The sequence below is a fragment of the Lampris incognitus genome, chromosome 2 (genome assembly GCF_029633865.1).
Source record: "Lampris incognitus isolate fLamInc1 chromosome 2, fLamInc1.hap2, whole genome shotgun sequence".
In the NCBI taxonomy this organism is placed as follows: Eukaryota; Metazoa; Chordata; class Actinopteri; order Lampriformes; family Lampridae; genus Lampris; species Lampris incognitus.
In genome coordinates, this window is record NC_079212.1 from 93,520,403 (window position 1) to 93,544,200 (window position 23,798).

General features: G+C 46.5%; 1 protein-coding gene across 1 annotated transcript in view; it reads left to right on the forward strand.

Annotated features, from left to right (window-relative positions):
- Window positions 1-23,798, forward strand: part of uba7 (ubiquitin-like modifier activating enzyme 7) — an 80,032-nt gene that overhangs the window by 29,181 nt on the left and 27,053 nt on the right. The window lies entirely within an intron of this gene.

Consider the following 23,798-nt stretch of genomic DNA (forward strand, 5'->3'; position numbering starts at 1 on the left):
AAATCCACAGGGTTTTACAGTCTAGGTAAGGCTGTGGGTGAATGTACACGCACCCAAACAGACCAGGTCTGCAGCTGTGTTTAAACAAATCAGATGAATTCAGTGCACATAAGTCACCAGTGATTCAAAGCCTAAAGAGAGACGCTTGTTCTTGAAAGAGAGAAACCATTTAGACCCAAATCTACCCTAGATTTTGAAGCAATACCCGGTTCATGATCCATGAACTGATATGTTGTGCTTGCTAAGCTCTTAAACGTAAATGTAAATTGGGTGCCGGCCAGATTTGAAAGCCAAACAACTCTTTGGGTCACGTTGTGGGCCAAAGTCTGGGAGCGTGCCCAGTAACATGATGTGGCTTCCTCCTCGCAAGGCCTGACTGGTACCCCTTGATAGTTCACCTCTGGTGGGGGTCAGACTTTAGAGCTGCTTTGCCAGGTCTCACCAGGGGCCCTGAATCCATGACAGACACGGGTCATGGGGGGTCAGGCAGTGAGGTAACTCTGTCCCGTGAGATGTAAGGGAGCGGTGGCGAGGGGCTCTGAGACAGAGCAGGTCTGGTTACAGATACGGTTTCCACCAGAAATGCTGCAGCTGCATACGAGGGTGCTGTGATGACAGAAGCAGCTGTGGTCCGCTGCTCAGTGCTGAGGCTTTTGACTCACACAGACCTTGTGGGGCTCTCACAGTGTGGGTTTATAAACCTTTAACAAGATAGTAAAGATGAACAATTGAACAATATATTGTTTCAGCGTCAACATCAAAACAGTATATACATATATATAGGTGCAATAGTCATATTGTAAGTAAACTGGGCCCATGAGTTCCGTTATGCTAAAACGTTGGTAGTGCTTGATAGAAAATGAAAACTACTACCAAGGCCATTTAAAAGAGGTCTGTAGTTCTACTTATTTCACTTATTAAAAAAAAAAAAAAACACTTTCTTTTATCATGATCACCGGTTCGAATCCCCGTGTTGTCTCCGGCTTGGTCGGGCGTCCCAACAGACACAGTTGGCTGTGTCTGTGGGTGGGAAGCCGGATGTGAGTATGCGTCCTGGTCGCTGCACTAGCGCCTCCTCTGGTCGGTCGGGGCGCCTGTTCAGGGGGAGGGTGAACTGGGGGGAATAGCATGATCCCACGTGCCACGTCCCCTTGTCGAAACTCCTCACTGTCAGGTGAAAAGGAGCGGCTGGCGACTCCACATGTATCGGAGGAGGCATGCGGTAGTCGGCAGCCCTCCCCGGATTGGCAGAGGGGGTGGAGCGGCGACCAGGACGGTTTGCACTTTTGCAATAAAATCTTAAATGATCTATTTTTTCATGTTAATTCCCTTTAGTGATATTCAAGGCTCGGCGTTTTCGGTTTTTACCGATTTTCACCGAAAAATACCCAGATTTTTTAAAAGGAGCAGATCGGTTTAAACCGATTTTCACCCGGATTTTATGTTTCCACAGATCCAAAAGTTGTTCCTGCTCGTGTGAGGTTATGTAACAGTGTCCTCTTGTGGCGAAATTCGGCATGCTGGATGGCTTTGAAAAATGAAAACCGAAAACGCAGAGCCTTGGTGATATTGCAGCTTTAAGTGTAGTGTGATATGTTGAGCTGGAGGACGGTGGTATGAAGCCTCCTAAATCCTTCCTAGACACCTCCCCTCTTTAACTCACCCGCATCCAGTGCCCCTCTTTAAAGTTACGAAGTGCATAATGAACAGTGTGTTGCTTGTGGATGAGCCTGGATTAATGGGTGGCTATTAACCGAATACAGTGGTGCCATGTTGAGTCAACCAGAGAATTGAACCGCCGCCTTGTTTTCCTCACATCACTCTAATCATGGGTAGAGTGATACATTCTTGCCAAATGGTGCTAGTGAAGTTAAAAGCTGCCTGCATGTGGTGAAATAATGTAACTCCAGTTTTCAATTAATGATCACAATCACCCCTACTAGATACCTAAAACCACAATCGCAGAAAACCCAGCAGAGTGAATGGCTGTACTTTGTCAGCTGACTGTGTTTTTTAGTGAAGCTGTTTTCCGCGGTTTTGCCATTTACTAAGCACAAAATCATTTAGGAATTCTCCGAGCGGCATGGAAAGACTGATTCACCCACTGTCTGCCGGGCAGTCGCAGTGACGGAGCACCGCAGCCTGGAGATATATTGGAGCGAGGGTCTTGTGTTGGGGGGCGGGGGGCAGGAGCCATTAGATTTTCCAGAGCCAGGCTCTTTCAGTATGGGCTTGACTTTTCTGCAGCCTCAGCTTTCAAGCTGCTGAGCAGAGGAGCCGGGGGAGCGACAGGAGGCCAACAGATGGAAAAAGCTTGCCTGGGGTTCTGGTTGGGTGCTTTTTGGGGGTGAGGGGAGAACTTTCGGATAGCACACACAATTTTAGTCTCGCATAAGCACACAGACAGAGAGAGATAGTACACAGAAAAAAAAGAAAAAAGAAAAGGGTTTGATGCCAAAATCTCCCCGGACATCTGACTCGGAGATCCTCTCATGTCTCCGCCAAGGAAAATGTTTCTGTCAACAGTCAGCGTAGTTAGCTTACATTCATCCATGATCACCGCCCCCCCCCCCCGGGAAGGATGGACAGTCCTTCATCACAAATGGTGAGGGACGTAGTCAGCTCTTCATACACGCTACCATCCCCCAAATGAGCCTGATGTACAAATGGTGAAGTCGGGGTCTCTGTCTGGAAACACGCTGAAGAGGGCCCGAAGTACACAAGGAGCAAACAACCGGTGTCACTTCCTTCAGCACATTTACAGGATCTCTGTGAAATTTCCAAGGTATTTACTGTTCCTTAAAATTGTAGTCGTCTGTTTGATACCCGAATCGTAATCGGATATAACCTGCGGCTTTTCTGATTCCAGACAAACTCACAAACACACGCGTGAGAAGTTTTTCTGGTGAACAGTTTGCCGCATCTTAGCTTTCACCCTCCTCTTCTTCCTTCCGAATCAAAACGATTTCCACCTCCACAGTTAAAACGCCTTTCACGTGAAGGCTGTAGAAACCCATGTTTTATCATCGGGGCTGCAGAGGCGAGTCTCTGGAAAGGCTAGCTAAACCCAGACCCGAAAAACGACAAAAGCGACGTTTCACACCGAGGCCGACGGTGTGAGGCTGTTCTTTTCAGTGTCCGTCGCTGTACCCTAATATTATCTCTGCCGGCCAGACTAAAGATCCCGATGGATTACGGGGGGGTTTTATTGGGCTGCTTTTGAAGCGAGTGCAGACGTGCAGCTGTTAAATATCCCCGTGTGATCCGACGTGCCGTATCAAGGGATCGGCTTACCTCTGCAATGAATTAGACCACTCCGCTCACGAGATCAGCCGCAGTTCATTAATATCAAATAACCAGACTCCTGTCTCACTGTTCGTGCCAGCGGCCCACCCACTGGTAGTCCATAGCGGGATGTGTCTGAGCCACCGCGCCGCGTCACGCCAGCTGGTTGCCGGCCACTGCACATCGGTGGGCTTTGCTGAAGGGAGAGACGAATCTGAAATGGCCCCCTGACATACGGCAGCCTTTACTCGGCCCCACGCCCAAACCGACGTGACCCGAAGGACTTGGAAGACGAGGTCGGCTGGAAGGCTGTTCAAAATGACGCCGTGCACTCTCTGACCACCTTGCGCTCGACCGTTTTACTGGCGCGCCACCCAGCTGAAACAAATCGCTGCTCATTCTCTCGCACTCCGAAACGTTTTCCAGAAATTGTTTCTTTTAAACAGCTGTTTCCCAAAATAGGAAGTCCCCCCCCCTGCTGTTGTTATCTTCTGTATGGACCCAAATATGTAAACACATGGGGAGGCTGCTCTCGTCAGCTCGACGGAATTACTCTCCTCCCTGTGGTTATGCTTTATGATTGTGGGGCCGAGGCCCGGGCCATACAAGGAAGGAACGCTTTGGGCAAGCAGAGGTAATGTAAATATTGAGCTCTGGAAGTCTCTGCAGCAGCTTGTAGGGATGCTGGTAGGCTCTAAATAGACAGGCTGTCCTTTGTAGGAAAATATTCAGTTCTTCAGTTTGTTTTACTTGTTGATGCTGCATACTTCTCTATTGGCACTTGGGTTTAAAGAGCTTTGGGGGGGGGGTCCAGGTAGCGTGGCGGTCTATTCCGTTGCCTATCACACGGGGATTGCTGGTTCGAATCCCCGTGTTACCTCTGGTTTGGTCAGGCATCCCTAGAGTGGGAAACCGGATGTGGTTATGTCTCCTGGTCGCTGCGCTAGCGCCTCCTCTGATCGGTCGGGGCGCCTGTTCGGGGGGGAATAGCGTGATCCTCCCATGCGCTACGTCCCCCTGGCGAAACTCCTCACTGTCAGGTGAAAAGAAGCGGCCAACGACTCCACATGTATCAGAGGAGGCGTGTGGTAGTCTACAGCCCTCCCCCAGATCGGCAGAGGCGGTGGAGCAGAGACCGGGACAGCTCGGAAAATAGGGTAATTGGCCAAGTACAATTAGGGAGTAAAATAGGGGGGGGCTTTGGGGGACAGCATTCGATTTAAAAATAGCAGCATTATTTTTTTTCCATTTGCCGTGTTAATCAGTGTGTCGACAGTCACATTGTTGAACATTAAAAGTCGCTGTTTTGCTGTGTTGCAAAAGAGCTTTTCTGGTTGGTGTTGGTGGCGTCACAAGGGGCATCATGGTGTGAGGAAATGGCCTGTGTTGAGACTGCTCCTAAGACACTTGTCCAGTCTGACCTGTTAAGCCCCCCCCCCATAAATACAAGTTTAAAATCCGTCATGAATAAGACATAATTCAGTTTGCACGTTAGCTTCTTCTGGCGTACAGTGGGAGGGGGGGGTTCAAACAGGTAAAATGAACTGAAGTTAAGGAAGATTAGCATGTGTTTGTTTTTTTGTTTAAACCTTAAATTGGTTTGTCTCAAGTCAAGTCAAATTTGATTTGTGTAGTCACAATCCAGTCCTGGAGGGGTTTTATGGTCATATAGTCGCCGAAAGGGAAAAAGATAGTAAGCGCAATGTAGACCCTCAATTTGTATGGGGAAAAAGGTCTCAGAAAAAAAATGATGTAATTGAGGGTTCGTGTGTCTGCGTGAAGTAGGACGGAAACAAAACAACAGCCGTGTGTCATCTCAGGGGGTATATTTTGGCCCCCCCTAATGACGCCTCGGGGTGCCGTGTGCTGAAACCGGAGTCCCGAACCCCAGTAAAACCGAAGACACTGGCACACAATGGAAAAACATCGCCTAGGGGTGAGGAGAGAAGGGGTGAGTGATTCACTTGGGTACTTAGTCATTCACTGTAGCCCCCGCCCCCGCCCCCCGTAACTTTGCCAGCGTGCCGTGCCTGTGTAAGCTCTCCGGAGGTTGTTTATAAGCAGTTTGTGTCGGGCCGCCGCTTGCCTAGAAAAGGCCTCCTCGTCTCCGCTCTCATCACCTCCACACATCCTGCACTCCTTACCTCAAGTACTTGCCCCTTCATGCACCCTCCATTTTCCCTCCCTTTTTCCCCGAGCTTGCCCTGGTCCTCTCTCTTTTTTTCCCCCTCCTGACTCGGTTGGCAGCGTTGGAGGCAGGCCCCCCAATCCCAGGGAGGCTTCGCACCAAGGTCAGCGCTCACACTGCTGCTTTGTTAGTTGCCTGCTGAAATGACGGCTATTTCCTGCCCGTCACAGGAAGCGTTGTATTGAAACCAGATTTCCCAGAGAGCGGTGTGCGATTTGGCTGCGCCGTTGAGTCCTTTAAGGTTTACCGAGCACCAGGACAGTCAGCGGGTTTTGTGTCCGTCTGCCCTTCCTTGTCTTTCCAGCTGCTTTTCCATTCACAGCTTCCTCGGGGAAGAGCTTTCTCTGCTTGTTCTTTTATCGCCTCGGTGTGTACTGAAAGGTCGGGGTGAGACAACGATCCTGGCACCATTATGAAGTAGCCATTCAGTGCGAGGGCACTGCGGGTTGTTTTTTTAAATGTCGAGAGGGGGATGTCGGTGGCTACCTGGTTGGTGATTTGGGTGCATTTGTAATTGCAGAGTGCACATCTGTCACACAAATAACAGGGAAAGGCTGAAAGAGGTGGGAGTGTTTTGTTTTTTACTTCGTCACATGTGGTTAGGTTCGAGGGTCGGGCCTCCTTTTCACTGTCCAGGTAAGATTTAGGGTGAACACGATCCCGTCAGTACTTCTAAGGAGTCCCCAGCGCGGAGCTGCATTGTGGAGCCTGTAACTCAAGACTCGGACATGAATGGCGCTCGCAGGATAATGAGTAATCACCACTCTGCACAGACGGCTTGTGCCGTCTGCTGTTTTCTGACTGTTTTGTTAGTGGCGGCATTGTGTTGTTGGCCTCATGTTAAGTCATCGCTTGGCACGCGGGTCCATCGCTGCACCATCGCAGCTCTGTGGTTCCCCTTGTTGAGGGCTTCTATGCTGTTCTCTTCCCATCTTCTGACCGCCATGACAGACGCTGTTTGGCTCTGGACACCGCAGAGGTTGTTTATTTACTTTTGTAGGTTAAAACCATCAGTTAAAACAAGCTTGGCTGGTAACGAATGCACATTGTGGTTAAAACCAAAATAAAACCACTCTCATTCCATACCTTTTAGTGAGCCATATACTTTTAAACCAGTGAACGTGGGTCCTGGTCTTTGGCTGATTGATTAAATTACTTTTTTTTTAATCATTGTCTTCTTGGAAATCAGTGAAAGAATGCAAAGTGGTCATTTTGCCCATTTTATGTTTAGCGATATGTAGTTTGGTGATATTTATTTTTTTTGTGATGGCAAACGTGCTTACATTACATGCAATTAAATAGCCAAGCAGGAAAAAATGCAATGATCCCTAACAAAGACTCTAACGAGCAGTTATTTTCTTAGTGAGATAGAAAAGGTGCGGCCCCATATGTCTCAATCTTTTCTTTTTCCATTAAGTTTTAGTGGCGTCCTTCAAAGAGGCCATACTGTCCTAGCCTCCTTCCAAGTCTCTCCACATACCCACAACCTGCCTCATCTGCAAACAACACTGACTATTATGCAAGGGCGTAGGAGTTAGTTTGATGTGTGTGTTTGTGTGTGGGGGGGGGGACACATTTGCTACTATGACTCAAAGTCCACCCCACCCCCTAAAATATTAGCTGGCTGTAGGCTGATTTCACTGTAGCTATGGCAGTAACATACTGTATAGTATACTGTATGTATAGTGGTGTGGTACAGTATTTATGGAATCACAATAAACAGACAATAAATAAACAAAATGCATCAATACCTTTACTTCTGTTTATTATTAGACAAGTCCATTTAAAAGGTCAGTTTGCAACCTAAACGTTGTACTACTACATGGTACATGGCAGTAATGTCTGTTGCTGGAAAACTTGGAAATGGAATGATTAGTGCAATGTCTGGGTTATATACTACAAGCCACTTCTCCCTTTTCATATTGAAGAGAATGGCTGGAGTTTTTAGTTGGACTAAATCCCAGCCAAATGATACAGTATGGTTTGAGAAGTGTGGGGGGTGGGGGCAGAGTGTGAATTATACAATGCCAGTCGGGGGGGGGGGGGGCGTAGACTTTTTTCTCCAGGGCGTAAAGGGAACCCGGTACAGCCCAGGTGCATGCTTCGGTGATATGAAGTCTTACAATCCTTACAGTGACTTGCTTGTTTAACATAATGGCCGCAGTCTGTAGACGATGATAAATCAGAACCATTACACCAGCTCATGGGGCACGTACCGTACAATGTTTGTTGTCAGGGGTCACCAACAAAATATTCTAGAGCAAAACTACCAGCAAGTCAGACCCCCCCCCCCACACACACACACACACACACACACATAACAGCAGACAATCATTTCCACTCAAAACACAGACCCACACAATGTTTTACCAGAACCAAAGATGCTATCGACATGCCAAAGAGGTATGCAGATGTGTTGCTACCATACAGTATCTAGGCCTGTGCCTGACTAACATTAAAGGCATAGACCACAATAATGGCAATTTGTAAAAAAAAAAAAAAAATCAACATTTCACATCATCTCATTCAACATCATCATCATCATCATCATTCTTTGCTATCAGTAGCCAACATATAAAATTTCTTCCTACCAGACTAACACTTTATTAAAAGTCCTAGCATATTAGTTGAAAACAGTAGGGTATGATTGTTGTGCATCCCATCAGTTTCTGAAAGTACTATTTGTTGACTACTAAACTTGTTCTGAATAAACACGACGTTTATCTTCAGTGAAACCGACTTTATTCACTCCATTTCTTCACGATACCAAGCGACCAGCAACTTGCTCTCCGCATGAGCACCACCACAACTGCGCATGACAAGAGACTCCCGCCTAGAAGGGGCAATACACTGCACATGCATAACCTGACCAGAAGGGGAGCTGTCCTCCATTACATTAACTAAATAGGGATGCATAGAGATAACAACATGTTAACACTATTTGCCCAGATATCAGGTATGATGGCATATATCTTTAAGTGCAGTCTCCTTTGTGACACCTCTTTGCTACTAGATCCTACCTGCTCACTGTCCTCCTGACCTCCTCCTGCCTGCTGACTGTCATTCAGACCTCCCTCTACTTCTTTAATACACCACTACTACTTTCGGCTGCTCCCATTAGGGGTCTTCACAGCAGATCATCCGTTTCCATCTCATCCCGTCCTCTGCATCTTCCTCTGTAACACCAGCCACCTGCATGTCTTCCCTCACCACAACCGTAAACCTCGTCTTTTTCCTTCCTCTTGTCCTCTTCCCTGGCAGCTCCATATTCAGCATCCTTCTCTCAATATACCCTGCATCTCTCCTCCACACATGTCCAAGCCATCTCAATCTTGCCTCTCTTGCTTTGTCTCCAAACCGTCCAACCTGAGCTGTCCCTCTAATATACTCGCTCCTAATCCTGTCCTTCCTCGTCACTCCCAATGAAAGTCTTAGCATCTTCAACTCTGCCACCTCCAGTTCCGCCTCCTGTCTTTTCGTCAGTGCCACTGTCTCCAAACCATACAACATAGCTGCTTCCTTAATACAACAGCACATAAATGTAAAACTCACCATCACCCATACTATCCTGCTCAGTATTAAGCCTGCATGACAATCACAGAAAATACAGGCTGCATTATCACCTCTAAGTCCTAATTCTTACAAGTTTCAACTTGCTTTTTTTTTTTAGCACCAAAAAAGTGCCAGATATCTCCTCTCCTCTTGCTATGTTGACTCTGAATGAAATCTAATCTGAGTTCAATAAAGTAGTCATACATTTGAACTAATACAATTACTCAGCCTTCAGCACATGGATTTTAATATTGTTCAATTGTAAAACTTCTGCATTCCTGAGTGAAAATAAGTAGTGCCCATTATAAAAGCGAATATGAAAAAGGCAAAAGACTAACTAAACCACCACAGTACCACAAAAGACGATTAAGATGAAATAATGAACTCTATATTGATTTCAAAACATCTCTACAACGACTAATCCTCCATTGTGTCACTGCTCAGTTTTGGTAATGAAATGCCAAGCTATAGGCACAGCTAGCTAGCTATTTAGCCAACATTGGAAATGAATCAGTGCACTATCAGCTGAGCTAATGTTAGGTAAGCCAAACGTTGGCTTTAGCTAGCTAACATGAGTTATCTAAACTGTAACTTAAGGCAAAAGTTAAAAACTAGCAAACATTAGTGTTCACCGTTAGACACTTTATAAAATCTAATGCAGAAACTCTGAAGGTAAGAAAGTAAAGTGTATTAAAACAGCTAGATAGGGTGTCCTGGTGACGCGGCGGTTTATTCTGTTGCCTACCAACACGGGGATCGCCGGTTCGAATCCCCGTGTTACCTCCGGCGTGGTCGGGCGTCCCTACAGACACAATTGGCCGTGTCTGCGGGTGGGAATTTGGATGTGGGGTTGTGTCCTGGTCGCTGCACTAGCGCCTCCTCTGGTTGGTCAGGGCACCTGTTCGGGGGCGAGGGGGAACTGGGGGGAATAGTGTGATCCTCCCACACACTACGTCCCCCTGGCGAAACTCCTTACTGTCAGGGGAAAAGAAACAGCTGGCGACTCCACATGTATCGGAGGAGGCATGTGGTAGTCTGTAGCCCTCCCTGGATCGGCAGAGGGGGTGGAGCAGTGACCAGGATGGCTCGGAAGAGTGGGGCAATTGGCTGGATACAACTGGGGAGAAAAAAAGAGTGAACTTTTTTTTTAAAAAGAAGCAAGGTAGTTGGCTACTTACATTAGCCTACAGCCCTGAACCCCAATAAGCATAACACGTCTACAATTAGAATACAACAACCAAATATAGAACCATGTAGGCAGGCTGTCTGTTTTTTGTTTTTTTGTTTTTTTTTTGTTTTTGTTTTTTATATATGTATAATTTTACGAGATTTTTAATGTCCATTTTCAACCGTCTGGCAGTGGTGGGACGGTGCAGGGGGTGGGTGGCAGGCTGTCTGTGTCTGCTACTTGTCCGTGTGTGCTTTCAAAATAAAAGTTTCAAATTTACAGTTTTTTTCTCACCCGTGGTATAATTTTTGGGTGGGGTAAATGCAACTGTTTCCAATATTTGGGGGGGGGGACTGTCCCACCCGTCCCACCTGGTTCCTATGCAATAGCTGTTATGCTGTCCATGTGTTTTCCTTTTGTATATGCCTCAAAAAGACCACAAAATAATAAACTATTTTTACAACCTGCGCTAATGAACGTGGGAGAAAACCTTTTGGTAAATAGCCTGATAATGTGAAACAAATGTTTTCCCATGATTCTGGGATGAGTTTTTCTTTTTTTTTTCACACATGCAACTGTTAGCGAGAGTCAGCACCGAGCTTTTGTTTGAGACAGAATCCAGTGGAGGCCATGGATTTAAGTCATTTTAAAACAGTCAACAGATGTCAGTAGTCATAAGCAGTGTCTCCAAAACCCTCTCAGCTATTCTGAAATCACAACAGTGTAGAGCAAATCGCTCGATCTATTTTTTTATCTTTAATAATAATTGAATTATTACATTTCTTAAAGGGAAATTTCTGATTTTTAACCTTATTTCCATGTGTTAATCATAGTGGCACCTCTGTAACATACACAATAATAATAATAAATCAAATTTATATAGTGCCTTTCTAACGTTCAAATTCGCTTTACAATAACCGGGGTGAAACAAGACAACAGATAAACAGCACCAACGTACAGGGGTGGATGGGAAGGGGGGCTACGAGAGGGAGAAGCGGCAGCCACACACGATGCCAGCAGTACTCCCCCACTTAAACACACACAAAAGGGCAAGAAAAACAACAACAACAGCACTGTAGACGTTGATGTTGTGTAGGGGTTTACTCCCGTAGCCTAGTCCTCCCCCGAGGTATCCACTAGGCAGTGGCACTATTTAACCCATAGCTGGGGGCTGGTTCGTGAGCATCAGGGAATATCCACACACCGGTGGGCCTGCATACCGCACGTCTTGGGGCCAGACCTCTTCTGAGTCCCTTGTAGTTCAGCCAGGGTCCAAGATGTACCCAGTTACCGTGTGTCGCCACGAGGAGGCACTACATAGGGCTTGCTGTTGGAGAGGCTATGTACTGGCAGGGAGAGACTTACGCTCTCGGCTCTCCTGTTCGCATTTCTGCTAGCCAGCGGTGACGGTTGAGAGTGAGACGTGACAGACACACAACACTACACCAACACACTAGACGCTTCACAACAACCCCACTTCTTACACAAGAATGTCAGACACACAATCATCATCGTCTTCTTCTTCTTCTGCTTCTTCTTTCAGCTTGTTCCCTGTTTCTCAGGGGTCGCCACAGCGGAGTTTACAGTTTCCATTGGTACCCTGTGAGGGCACAGCACCAATTGTGGCCCTCTAACATACACAATACTCGTCAATATTTTTTTTCCCCACCACCACTTGTTGGACGTGCAGATTGTTAGTGGTGAAACTTCCCTCTAAATTGTATTTTATTTTCATTCGGCCATTAAACAACATAGAATGAAATTAATGAAAACAAAATGGAGGTTGATACTTAAATTCCGAGTTTTGGGGACTTAGTAAATCATCCTGTGACTGACTGTCTCTTTCATAGTATTGCAACAGTCACGAATGACTAGACTCGCTAAACCGTTGACTAATGGGTTAGACCCTTTAGTCGACTGGTTAACATAGTAGCCCGTGGTGTGGGCGACGCGGGTTCGCGTCCCTGCTGCGGCGGCTCCCCGGCTGCTCCCCGAATTCACTACATTGATGTCTGAAGTGGGACGGTGAGACCGTGAGTCCACCAGAAGCGCATGCGCCCAGAGGCGTGAGGGAGCTGGGACGCCCTTCCCGAAGGAGGGGGGTAGTGTAACAACCACGGATGACTAGACTCGCTAGCCCATTGGCTAACGGGTCGGACCCTTTAGTCGACTGGTTAGCACAGTCGCCCGTGGTGCGGGCAAGTCGACTGGTTAACATAGTAGCCCGTGGTGCGGGCGACGCTGGTTCGCGCCCCTGCTGCGGCGGCTCCCCGGCTGCTCCCCGAATTCACTACATTGATGTCTGAAGTGGGACGGTGAGACCGTGAGTCCACCAGAAGCGCATGCGCCCAGAGGCGTGAGGGAGCTGGGATGCCCTTCCCGAAGGAGGGGGGTAGTGTACCAACCATGGATGACTAGACTCGCTAGCCCATTGGCTAACGGGTCGGACCCTTCAGTCGACTGGTTAGCATAGTCGCCTGTGGTGCGGGCGACCCGTGGGTTCACGTCCTGGCTGCGGCGGCTTCCCGGCTGCCCCCCGAATTCGCTACAGTATTAACTTCCCATCGGTTTCGAGATATAAACTGTGATCAACAGATTTTTTCGTTCTATTTTGTTGAGTGTGTCCCTCATCTGAAAGATTCGATGGGTTAATATGAGCAAGGATTTTAAAATATAGTCGCTGAGTTCAGTCCCATCCTGGAGTGTCTTAAAACTACAGTTGTGAGTTAGCGGATGGGTGTCCGGTGCAATCTTCTACTATTCGAAGATAACCATAGAATTAAACTGTGTGACACATATTTACGTTCAATATACGATGTGTTGATTTGTTCAATGTGTATTAACTGTCTTCCATGGCAGATATTTTTTTTGTCCATAAACATCGACGTTGGTGCTTAGTTTTGCGGAATTCTTCGGTAGGAATAAATCCATTGTATTTTTCAACACACACATCTGTCAGTGCAGCCGCCGCTGCCTGAATTCACATCCATTCCCTCTGGGCGACGATAACATTTCCTGCGACGGCGGGTCATGTGTGCTTATTTTGACAGAGTGTGACTCTCCCACCCGAAAGAGCGCACTAAAAACAAACACCTCGCCTCGTCCGCATTTGCCCGGGGAAACCCGGTCACTCGTTTCAATGCGAGACATCACCGTTGGCCTTTTCGTTTTTAAAGTGTGTGTTTTTCCCCCGCCTGACGTGCCTGTGTAAAACAGGTTACTGTAGATTGTGTACATTTCAAACACAGTTGCTGTGCATGTGTTCAATGTGCCTCACCGGGCACAATAATAATACATGGAAACTGAAACAAAAGATGGATTTTTTTTGGGGGGGGGGGGATTTCTCCCTTTTTCACCCCCAATTGTATCCGGCCAATTACCCCATTCTTCCGAGCCATCCTGGTCGCTGCTCCACCCCCTCTGCCGATCCAGGGAGGGCTGCAGACTACCACATGCCTCCTCCGGTACATGTGGATTCGCCAGCCGCTTCTTTTCCCCTGACAGTGAGGAGTTTCACCAGGGGGACGTAGCATATGGGAGGATCATGCTATTCCCCCCAGTTCCCCCCCGCCCCGAACAGGCGCCCCGACTGACCAGAGCAGGCGCTAGTGCAGCGACCAGGACACATACCCACATTCGGCTTCTCACCCGCAGACATAGCCAATTGTATCTGTAGGGACGCCCGACCAAGCTGGAGGTAACACGAGGAATCGAACCAGCATTCCCCATGTTGGTAGGCAACGGAATAGACCGCCACGCTACCCGGACGCCCTAAAGATGTTTACACGGATGTCCCTGTAGTGAAATCGGTGTAGCCGGTTGGGTCATCTAGTCTGAGTTGCTGTGACTAATTCTGTTTGCAGTGGGTAGCGGTGGTCTCGACTAATTATTATCGTGTGTGCAATGCTGGATTTTGCAAAAAAAAACTGTATGCATAAATGCATCCGTGCATACATGACTGTGCGTGCGTGTGTGATTGTGTTTTGGCCCCATCAATTTACGTGAGGGGAGAACGACAGAGCTGCGCACTGGAACAGTTAAAGATAGGGAAGTATGCCAAATATGCAGAGCCTTTTAACTGTCAGTGTCATTACTGGAGTGTAGGAACTTATTTATGTCAAAGAGGAACGTTCCAAAATAGAGAAGCCCAGTGGTTTGCTGGAACATCATGATAATACCTACTGTCCTATACAGCTGTTAGTGTCATTCTTGTTGTCTTTGATGACTGCAGATAATATTTCCCCTCATATAATAGTGATGTCCTCTTTATGATCATTATTAGTTGAGTCAGAACCCCCCCCCCAACACACATACACCAGGGTTTAACTGATATGGGTTTCGAAAGGCCAATACTGATGACAATATTTTTTTTAACTGAAACTGCTGAGAGACGGTATTTTGTACTGATATTCAATATATTTAAATTTGAAAATGACATCCAAAATATCAATAAATACACAAGTGTATCAACAAATAAAGTGTTCAAAGATATTTCTGTTATTTATTTGGCAGCTCAACAGTATGGCTTATCTGGAGTCTTAATGTGGCTACACTTAAGTATGTAGCACTATTCTATAGTAGTGGGGAATTATGCATAAACAACAGCATGGCATGAAATAGCATAAGTATGACATCTCTGCTTTCTCTTATGATACTTTTATGCAGTGCCATAAGTATGAAGTGGCCCGTTGTGTCTAGTTTGCGCAGAGGAGAGTGGAAACGTCAGGATCCGAAAGTAAATATGCCTTTAATAGTCAGCATAGGGGATGTGACTTAATGATGAGAAGCAAGACTGTAAAATGATCAGGAATCAATAACACTTTCACTTCATGTACTTGCATACATGAAATGAAACGATAGATCGTTTCCCCTAGCCCACAGCAGTGCAACACAAAAACACATCCAAAAACTACAAGAGTATATCCAAACTAGAACACATATATTCAAACTAGAACACGTATAGCCAAACTAAACACATATATTGATGATGTTTCCTCTTCGGGCGCAGCTCTGGGCAGGGCCGTGGTCCTTGGGCCTACTGGACGTAGCAGACCAGGCTCCCTCAGCTGATCCAACACCGGCTGTCCCGGCCAGACACCCTCAACACACCTACCTGCACTCTACACGATGACACCAAAAACACAGTCAACACTAGGCAAGGCTGCTGCCAGACCACCCTCAGTGTTATCGGAACTGCCAGTCTGCATGGGCTAGCAGTTAGCTTAGCCTGCTCCGCTTCCGCGTCCTGTCAGACTGCCCTCGTTGTGCCTTGGTGATGGAATATGCTGTGGTATACCGGGTACAAGCCATAAGTCAGTCTTATCTCAACTTTGTTCTTAATAAATTGTGTTTTACTCCTGAATGTTCTGTGATGTACAAAACTACTCACAATGCATAAGTGAATTCCACTAATCTCTCTGATTGCTCTGATTGAACAAAAATGGTTCAAACATGAGGGGAAAGGGATCCGATGACATTTGTAATGCTTTATAGGATGAGTAGTTCATTCCCCCTTAAATGACGTTAAGTGCGAAGTCTTTTACCTTTGTCTTTATTCTTAGTTGATTTTATTTATTTATTTTGCTCTGAATCAGGCATTCTAAGGACACGATTCCTTGCAAAGCTGGTTCGATCAGTTCAAGGCCTAAAACTGTTTTCATAGGAAGGCTCTGAAATGTCTATGGAAAAAAAAAATGAATGGGACATTTACAGCCCGAGCTGCTGAAAACATGCGTAGACACGATTCAGTTCTGTCGACAGGCTGAAAGCTCTTCTCTCTCTGATGTTGGGCCTTGGCTTTTTCCAGTTTTATTTGCATCGTTTCCTCAAAATTACTCAGTGATACAATGCATGCATAAAATGTGTGCAATTTGCCTTGCAGAGTTACAGTTTTTCTCGATTCCTTTGGCACATTTTTCCGTTCACAGTTTACTTTTTCAAAACAGCTCACACACAGCCCTTAACAGAAGACGAAATGATCAAAACAGCATATGATGTTTGCAGAATGACACCACCTTCTCAAAACTTGTCACACACCCATCAAAACCAAACATTTCCATCAAAACCTACAATTTGTGCTCAATTGAAAATGTATGTTTCTCATACATTTAACAATGGATAACAAAACTGAAACTACAGCTATCAATATCAACATATGCAACCATCACTTCAACTTTTGTGCAGCACCCTCACAGTATTGACTGTTTTACCACTGACAACCAAACTACAATTTGGGTTTTGTACTGAGCACTCTTACTTAGGGAATATACTGTCAGAAAGTATTTGAAATAGTATATTTTGAAATTCAGTTACTCTATTTTAAATGGCTTCAGTGAACCTACAGTACTGCTGTGTATTGTGGCGACACACTTTCCAAAAGTATAGAAATGGTTGTTGCCAAGAGTGCAAACACAGTGAAACACGGTCCAGTAAACTGACTAAAGGCCGGCAAAGTGACTTACCTATTTTCATTTCCGAAAGTACAAACAATTGATGCCACAGTATGACGGCTCAGGTTTGGCTGAACCCTTGGGCCAGCCTCTCTCATGGAGAGGCCATGATTGACTACGTGATCAATGCTCTAATTTCATCAGAGCATCTTACACGAACGCCACGTCCCCTGACTGGGGCCCTTCTACCACGTCCTCATCCTCACTGAGGTTGTTGGTGGCGGCCTCCTCGATCTATGCTTGGTATCAACTTCAGTCTATTGACCTCTTGTATAGGTTGAGAACTAATTGATGAATTATGCACAGAGAGTTCACACAGGTGCTGACGGTATTTAGAAGTGAGCAAGCAGTTTCAGTAGGCTGCTACTAAGTGTCTGCAATGTGTTGACATGGTTATTCAATTAGGTTTCCTGTCTCTCTCTGGGAAGTGTGTTAACTGTTTCGAAACGTGTGTCAAAACTCAAAGAAAATTGTGTGAAAGCAATGAGAAATAGTTAACCCATTCACCAGAGAATGGGTTAACTGGGTGTGAGCATTAGATTAAGTTCACCCATGATTCGCTAAATGTGTGTAAGCAATCAAGAAAAACTGTAATATGTGTATTGGAGACTGGCCTTCACTTGGACTCAAAGTTGCCAAGTTGACTTGAACACCCTCAGAGTGAGATTGATGCTTCAGGTCAACACTTCTCACTGACAGGAAGTTGTTAGCCCAAGTTAGTCGGGGGATTCGGTCCATGCACGTACATCATGTTCACTGGGGCTCCGCTTTGAGTCATCATAGCATTAACTTTGGTAACGCAGCTTATTTATTCTTGCTTACGTGTTTCTACTTTTGATTAGGTGTGGCAAAGAGCAAGCACTGACAAAACTTCTGACTGTCATCAATGCTTGCTCATCGCCACCCTTGAATCAAAGGTAGCCATCATTAATGTTATTAACTGCAGCTGTGTTTATCCTGCTATGCCTGCTATGCTTACATGACTTGGTACCAATAATCAGCCCAGCACTTATAGATGGGTTTTCCCCTTGAAATGATAGCAAACTCACAAAAGTGGTTGTTGTTCATTAAGTTAAATTTTTATCGCTTTGTCAATTTCCACTGCTAATAATAGGCAATTTAGCCTACCATATGTTCACAGCTGGGGGCACGGTGGCGCAGTGGTTAGCGCGGTGGCCTCCACAGCAAGAAGGTCCTGGGTTCGAGCGCCGGGGTAGTCCAACATTGCGGGTCGTCCCGGATCATCCTCTGTGTGGAGTTTGCATGTTCTCCCTGTGTCTGCGTGGGTTTCCTCTGGGGGCTCCGGTTTCCTCCCACTGTCCAACAACATGTAGGTCAGGTGAATCGGCTATACTAAATTGTCCCTAGGTATGAATGTGTGTGTGTGTGTGTGTGTGTGTGTGTATGTGTGTGTGGTGGGGGGTGGCTGTGGTGTGGCTGTGTGATGGCTGGGCGGCCTGTCCAGTGTGTCTCTCTGCCTGCCGCCCAATTACTGCTGGGATAGTTCTCCAGCATACCCGCGACCCTGAGAGCAGGATAAGCGGTTCGGATAATGGCTGGAGGGATGGATGTTCGCAGCTATCCTGGCGGTCAGCTCGCTCTGAAAAAGTTACGTTACACAGGTTGTCAGGGTAGAGTAACCTCTAACAACTTTCATAGTAGCAATGGCAGATGTCCCGAAAAAGGTTAATATTGGCCCGATATGTCAAAAACTGATGTATCAGTAGAACCCTAACACACACACACACACACACACACACACACACACACACACACACACACACACACACACACACACACTTCAGTGAACCCTAAAATTCCCCGTTAAAATACAAGGAACAGACCTGGGAGTCAGGCACCACCAGTCAAGTATGACCCAAACTGACTTCCTGTCACCCCAGGTCTCAGTGGGTCCCCTCATTTCCTGTCTGGTCTGGTTTGATTTCGTGTAACATGTGCAGCAGAGGCGCAGTGAAGTTAGTCACTTTAGGATAAGTTGATGTCAAGTCATCCTACAACATCCTCGTGGACTTTAAACTCCATCGTCTTGATAAGCATTATATACTACCTCTGCTTTTTTTGCCATTCTGTTCTGTCTCTCCTTTCCCTTCATGTATTGTGAAGGGTTTTGACGCCTCCTAAACCAAACCACAACTTGGCGGTTGCACGGCTATTTGACTTGCCACTATGAAGTGGCACCTAGACACGGGTGAATAATAGTTTTTTTTCCTGAGCTCATGGACCCCTGGGTGTTTATACCAACAGACTGCACACTGATGCTCCAGACCAGCCATTTCCTCCCAATTAAAGTAGCTAATCTTAATGTTTCAGTACAGTCCTTTGCAATTCCTAATGCTACAGCAATCAGCGTTTCCTCTGGTCCATTGTGGGAGGTATTGTTCAAAATCTAAAATTTCAATTTAACCACCTTTCCCTTCTCCTTGCCAATATACACTCACCGGCCACTTTATTAGGCACACCCGTCCAACTGCTCGTTAATGCAAATTTCTAATCAGCCAATCACATGGCAGCAACTCAATGCATTTAGGCATGTAGACATGGTCAAGACGATCTGCTGCAGTTCAAACCGAGCATCAGAATGGGGAAGAAAGGTGATTTAAGTGACTTTGAACGTGGCATGGTTGTTGGTGCCAGACGGGCTGGTCTGAGTATTTCACAAACTGCTGATCTACTGGGATTTTCACGCACAACCATCTCTAGGGTTTACAGAGAAAGGTCTGAAAAAGAGAAAATATCCAGTGAGCGGCAGTTCTGTGGGCGAAAATGCCTTGTTGATGCCAGAGGTCAGAGGAGAATGGCCAGACTGGTTCGAGCTGATAGAAAGGCAACAGTAACTCAAATAACCACTCATTACAACTGAGGTATGCAGAAGAGCATCTCTGAACGCACAACACGTCGAACCTTGAGGCAGATGGGCTACAGCAGCAGAAGACCACACCGGGTGCCACTCCTGTCAGCTAAGAACAGGAAACTGAGGCTACAATTCGCACAGGCTCACCAAAATTGGACAATAGAAGATTTGAAAAACGTTGCCTGGTCTGATGAGTCTCCATTTCTGCTGTGACATTCAGATGATAGGGTCAGAATTTGGCGTCAACAACATGAAAGCATGGATCCATCCTGCCTTGTATTAACGGTTCAGGCTGGTGGTGGTGGTGTAATGGTGTGGGGGATATTTTCTTGGCACACTTTGGGCCCCTTAGTACCAATTGAGCATCGTGTCAACGCCACAGCCTACCTGAGTATTGTTGCTGACCACGTCCATCCCTTTATGACCACAGTGTTCCCATCTTCTGATGGCTACTTCCAGCAGGATAACGCACCATGTCATAAAGCTCGAATCATCTCAGACTGGTTTCTTGAACATGACAATGAGTTCACTGTACTCAAATGGCCTCCACAGTCACCAGATCTCAATCCAATAGAGCACCCTTGGGATGTGGTGGACCGGGAGATTCGCATCATGGATGTGCAGCTGAAAAATCTGCAGCAACTGCGTGATGCTATCATGTCAATATGGACCAAACTCTCTGAGGAATGTTTCCAGTACCTTGTTGAATCTATGCCACGAAGGATTAAGGCAGTTCTGAAGGCAAAAGGGGGTCCAACCCGGTACTAGCAAGGTGTACCTAATAAAGTGGCCAGTGAGTGTAAATGCTATAACACCAAGGAACAGCTAACTGTCTATAGTATGGGAGCCACGTACTTCCTCTTTTGCCTCAGTTTTGCACTAGTATCAAGCACCAGATCTGCTTGATTACAAGTATTGAGTATCGTATTGAATGGCAAATATCATTAACAACTAGTCTGCAGCAGTGGTTATTGCATAGGTTGATTACATCGTTCCATCATGCGATATGTTACGTGTCAAGTGGTCATGACCTTTGATACATGGTTGATCAGGGCTTCAAACTGAATTGAGTGTTGACAAGAGCGTAAATACTGAGATCCATTAATGGGTGAACGCTTCAAATGGCTATTCACTTATTTTTTCAGTGCGGATATCATGTCTACGTGGAGACCTGGATGCATCATTTCATGCTCTTTCGTGGGCACTTTTTTGAATCTGATATACTTTATTATTCCCCGTGGGGAAGTTCATACTCTGCGTTTAACCCACTCTAGTTGTGTAGCTAGGAGCAGCAGCCACCGTGCAGCACCCAGGGACTAACTCCAGTTCATCTTGCCATGCCTCGGTCAGGGGCACAGACAGGAGTATGAACCCTAACATGCATGTTTTTTTGATGGTGTGGGAAACTGGAGCACCCGGAGAAACCCCACCGCAGACACGGGGAGAACATGCAAACTCCACACAGAGGACGACCTGGGATGACCCCCAAGGTTGGACGACCCCGAGGTTTGAACCCAGGACCTTCGTGCTGTGAGGCGACAGCGCTAACCACTGCGCCACCGGCGGTTTCATCCAAAGATTCTACAGTACAATGAGTATGCATAATTTCATCATGTGTGACCAGGACCGGCACATGCACTTATGCCACTATAGGCGGAAAACAATTATCCTGCCCCTCCATTTGCAACGTACCATACCAGCAACAACACAAAAATGCCAATATGCCATAACGCAGATAGTCTAGTGCAACACTAGTGTGCTCAAAGTGTCAACAATACAGAATGCGTAGCCTAGCGAGCCTGCAGTTACTGCTATTTGTTGCTCTGCGATTTTACTCCTGAATAGTTGGCCCACATTTCGCCGCCGTTGCTGCCCTAGGCAATTGCATAGTTTGCCTATATGGATGTGTAGCGAATTCAAGGGGCAGCCCAGGAACCACTGCGAGCCAGGGTGCGAACCCGGATCTCCCGTACCACGGGCGACAATGTTAACCAGTAGACAAAAGGGTCCGACCCATTAGCCAAGGGGCCAGCGAGTCTACTTACTCATGATCGTTACACTACCCCCCTCCTTTGGGAAGCACGTCCCCGCACTTAACCAGCTCCCTCACGCCTCTGGGCACACGCATTTCCGATGGCCTCACCATCCCACTGCTGACATCAATGTAGCGAATTCGGGGGGCTGCCCGGGAACCACTGCGAGCCAGGACGCGAACCCGGATCTCCTGCACCACGGGCGACAACGTTAACCAGTCGACTCAAGGGTCCGTCCCGTTAGCCAAGGGTCAGCGAGTCTACTTATTCGTGATCGTTACAGACGCGTTGACAGTGTGTGTGGCAACATATGGAATTGAACACCCAGCCTTTATAGTGACGGAGCCATGCTTGAGATAGTCTCACTCAGTATCCTGGTAAAATGAACCAGTGCTTGTCACACTATAAATTACCCTCTTGAAAAATTGTGCATCAACACGTGCCACGTATCGCCACATATTCCAAACATGGAAATGAGCAGAGAGTGATTTTCATAACCTGAGGAGTTTCGGTGTAATCATCAGGGTGTATTTATGTCAAAGCATTTTGATGACAGATCATTTGTTTATAGCCGTGAATGTGTCTCAGCCATTTGCTGTTTCGGTGTCTCTACAGGCTCCAGCCTGTCAGTAGCCCATTTGTAAGGAAGGGTTTTTATTGACTCAGCGCGTCTGCCCCGGGTCATATTAGTCAGGGGGAGCTGTTATCTGCTCTTTAGACCTTGTTTGCTTGTTTTACACGTCAATGGAGGCCCCTCAAAAGAAAAAAGGCTTGCTTTCAGTCTGTGTGTCAAGCTCGACACTTGCTTGAAAGGTGCCTGCATGCTGCTCCACCACCTCTCCCCTTCTGGACCGGGGTACATGTGGATCCGAAGTCAGTCTTAACAGCGTACTGTATGGAAGATTTGGGGGAATCTTTACTGCCCAGTAGACAGCCTGAGATATGTTTCATTCAATGACAGTAACAAAACTTGTCCCTTGTCTTGTCTCTACCAGACCAGTTCACTGATGATGGTACTAGACAGGGTATGGTGGCTGGAGGTGCAGGGCTTCAGGCGCAGCCATCTGTCTCCTCATAGCGAACCAAAGAGAGTGTTAATCAATAGTGATCTGGTAGCAGATGACATCCTCAGTACAAACAGAGGACACGCTTTACATCACTGTCCGGCTGCCCCAGTTAAAAGAGCCCATGCAGTCAAAATAACTGACATCTTTTAAATGCTGGTCGATGTTCTTTAACCCTTCATACCCGATGGCAAGAATCACTCCATATAAAAGGATCGGTCTGTGAAACAGAAATGCTATGTTATTTCTATAGCATGTTGGATCATTTGGAATTGTGAACATGAGCGAGTTTCTCATTAAGATAGAAAACAGTCAGCTGAGACTGATCACATGTCTGTGGGACCTCAACATTTCTGAGACAAGTCCTGGAGCAACTCATTGATAGTAAAGGGGGGGACACAAGTCTAAGCAGGATATGTGGGCATATGACTAGATGGAAAATGCATGCGCGAATGATTATTTACTTCCATGTTCTCCAGTTTCATATTAAGTCGGCAGTCCCAAGTTTGCTCTTTTCAGTGAGGTCAGAGCCTCGCCTTGCTTATTTTCTTTATGAACGAGTATGAAATATGTTTTATTTGAATTTTGCCTCAAAGATGTTCCGTTGCCTACCAACACAGGGATTGGCGGTTCGTGTTAACTCCGGATTGTTTGGCCGTGTCTGCGGGTGGGAAGCCGGATGTGGGTATGTGTCCTGGTCGCTGCACTAGCGCCTCCTGTGGTCAGTCGGGGCGTCTGTTTTCGGGGGGGGGGGGGACTGGGGGGAATAGCGTGATCCTCCCACATGCTACGCCCCCCTGGTGAAACTCCTCACTGTCAGGTGAAAAGAAGCGACTGGCGACTCCACATGTATCAGAAGAGGCATGTGGTAGTCGTCCTCCTCAATTGGGGAGAAAAGGGAGGGGGGAAAAATCCCCCCCCCTCAAAAAAAAAAGTTCTTTAGTTGAGCTTACCCTATGTTGTCACTTATTACCTTCCTTTTGGGGCCAGTTAGGGCTTCTCAGCCATTCATTGGCAGTAACAACGTAAATGTTTAGCAATGGAAGTATAGTGTGTAGACACACTACTTACTTTTTACACTTACTGAGCTTAATGCCCAACACTAGAACATATCTTTTTCTTTCTTTCTTTCTTTCTTTTTTATTTTTCACCCCCTTTTTCTCCCCAATTGTATTTTGCCAATTACC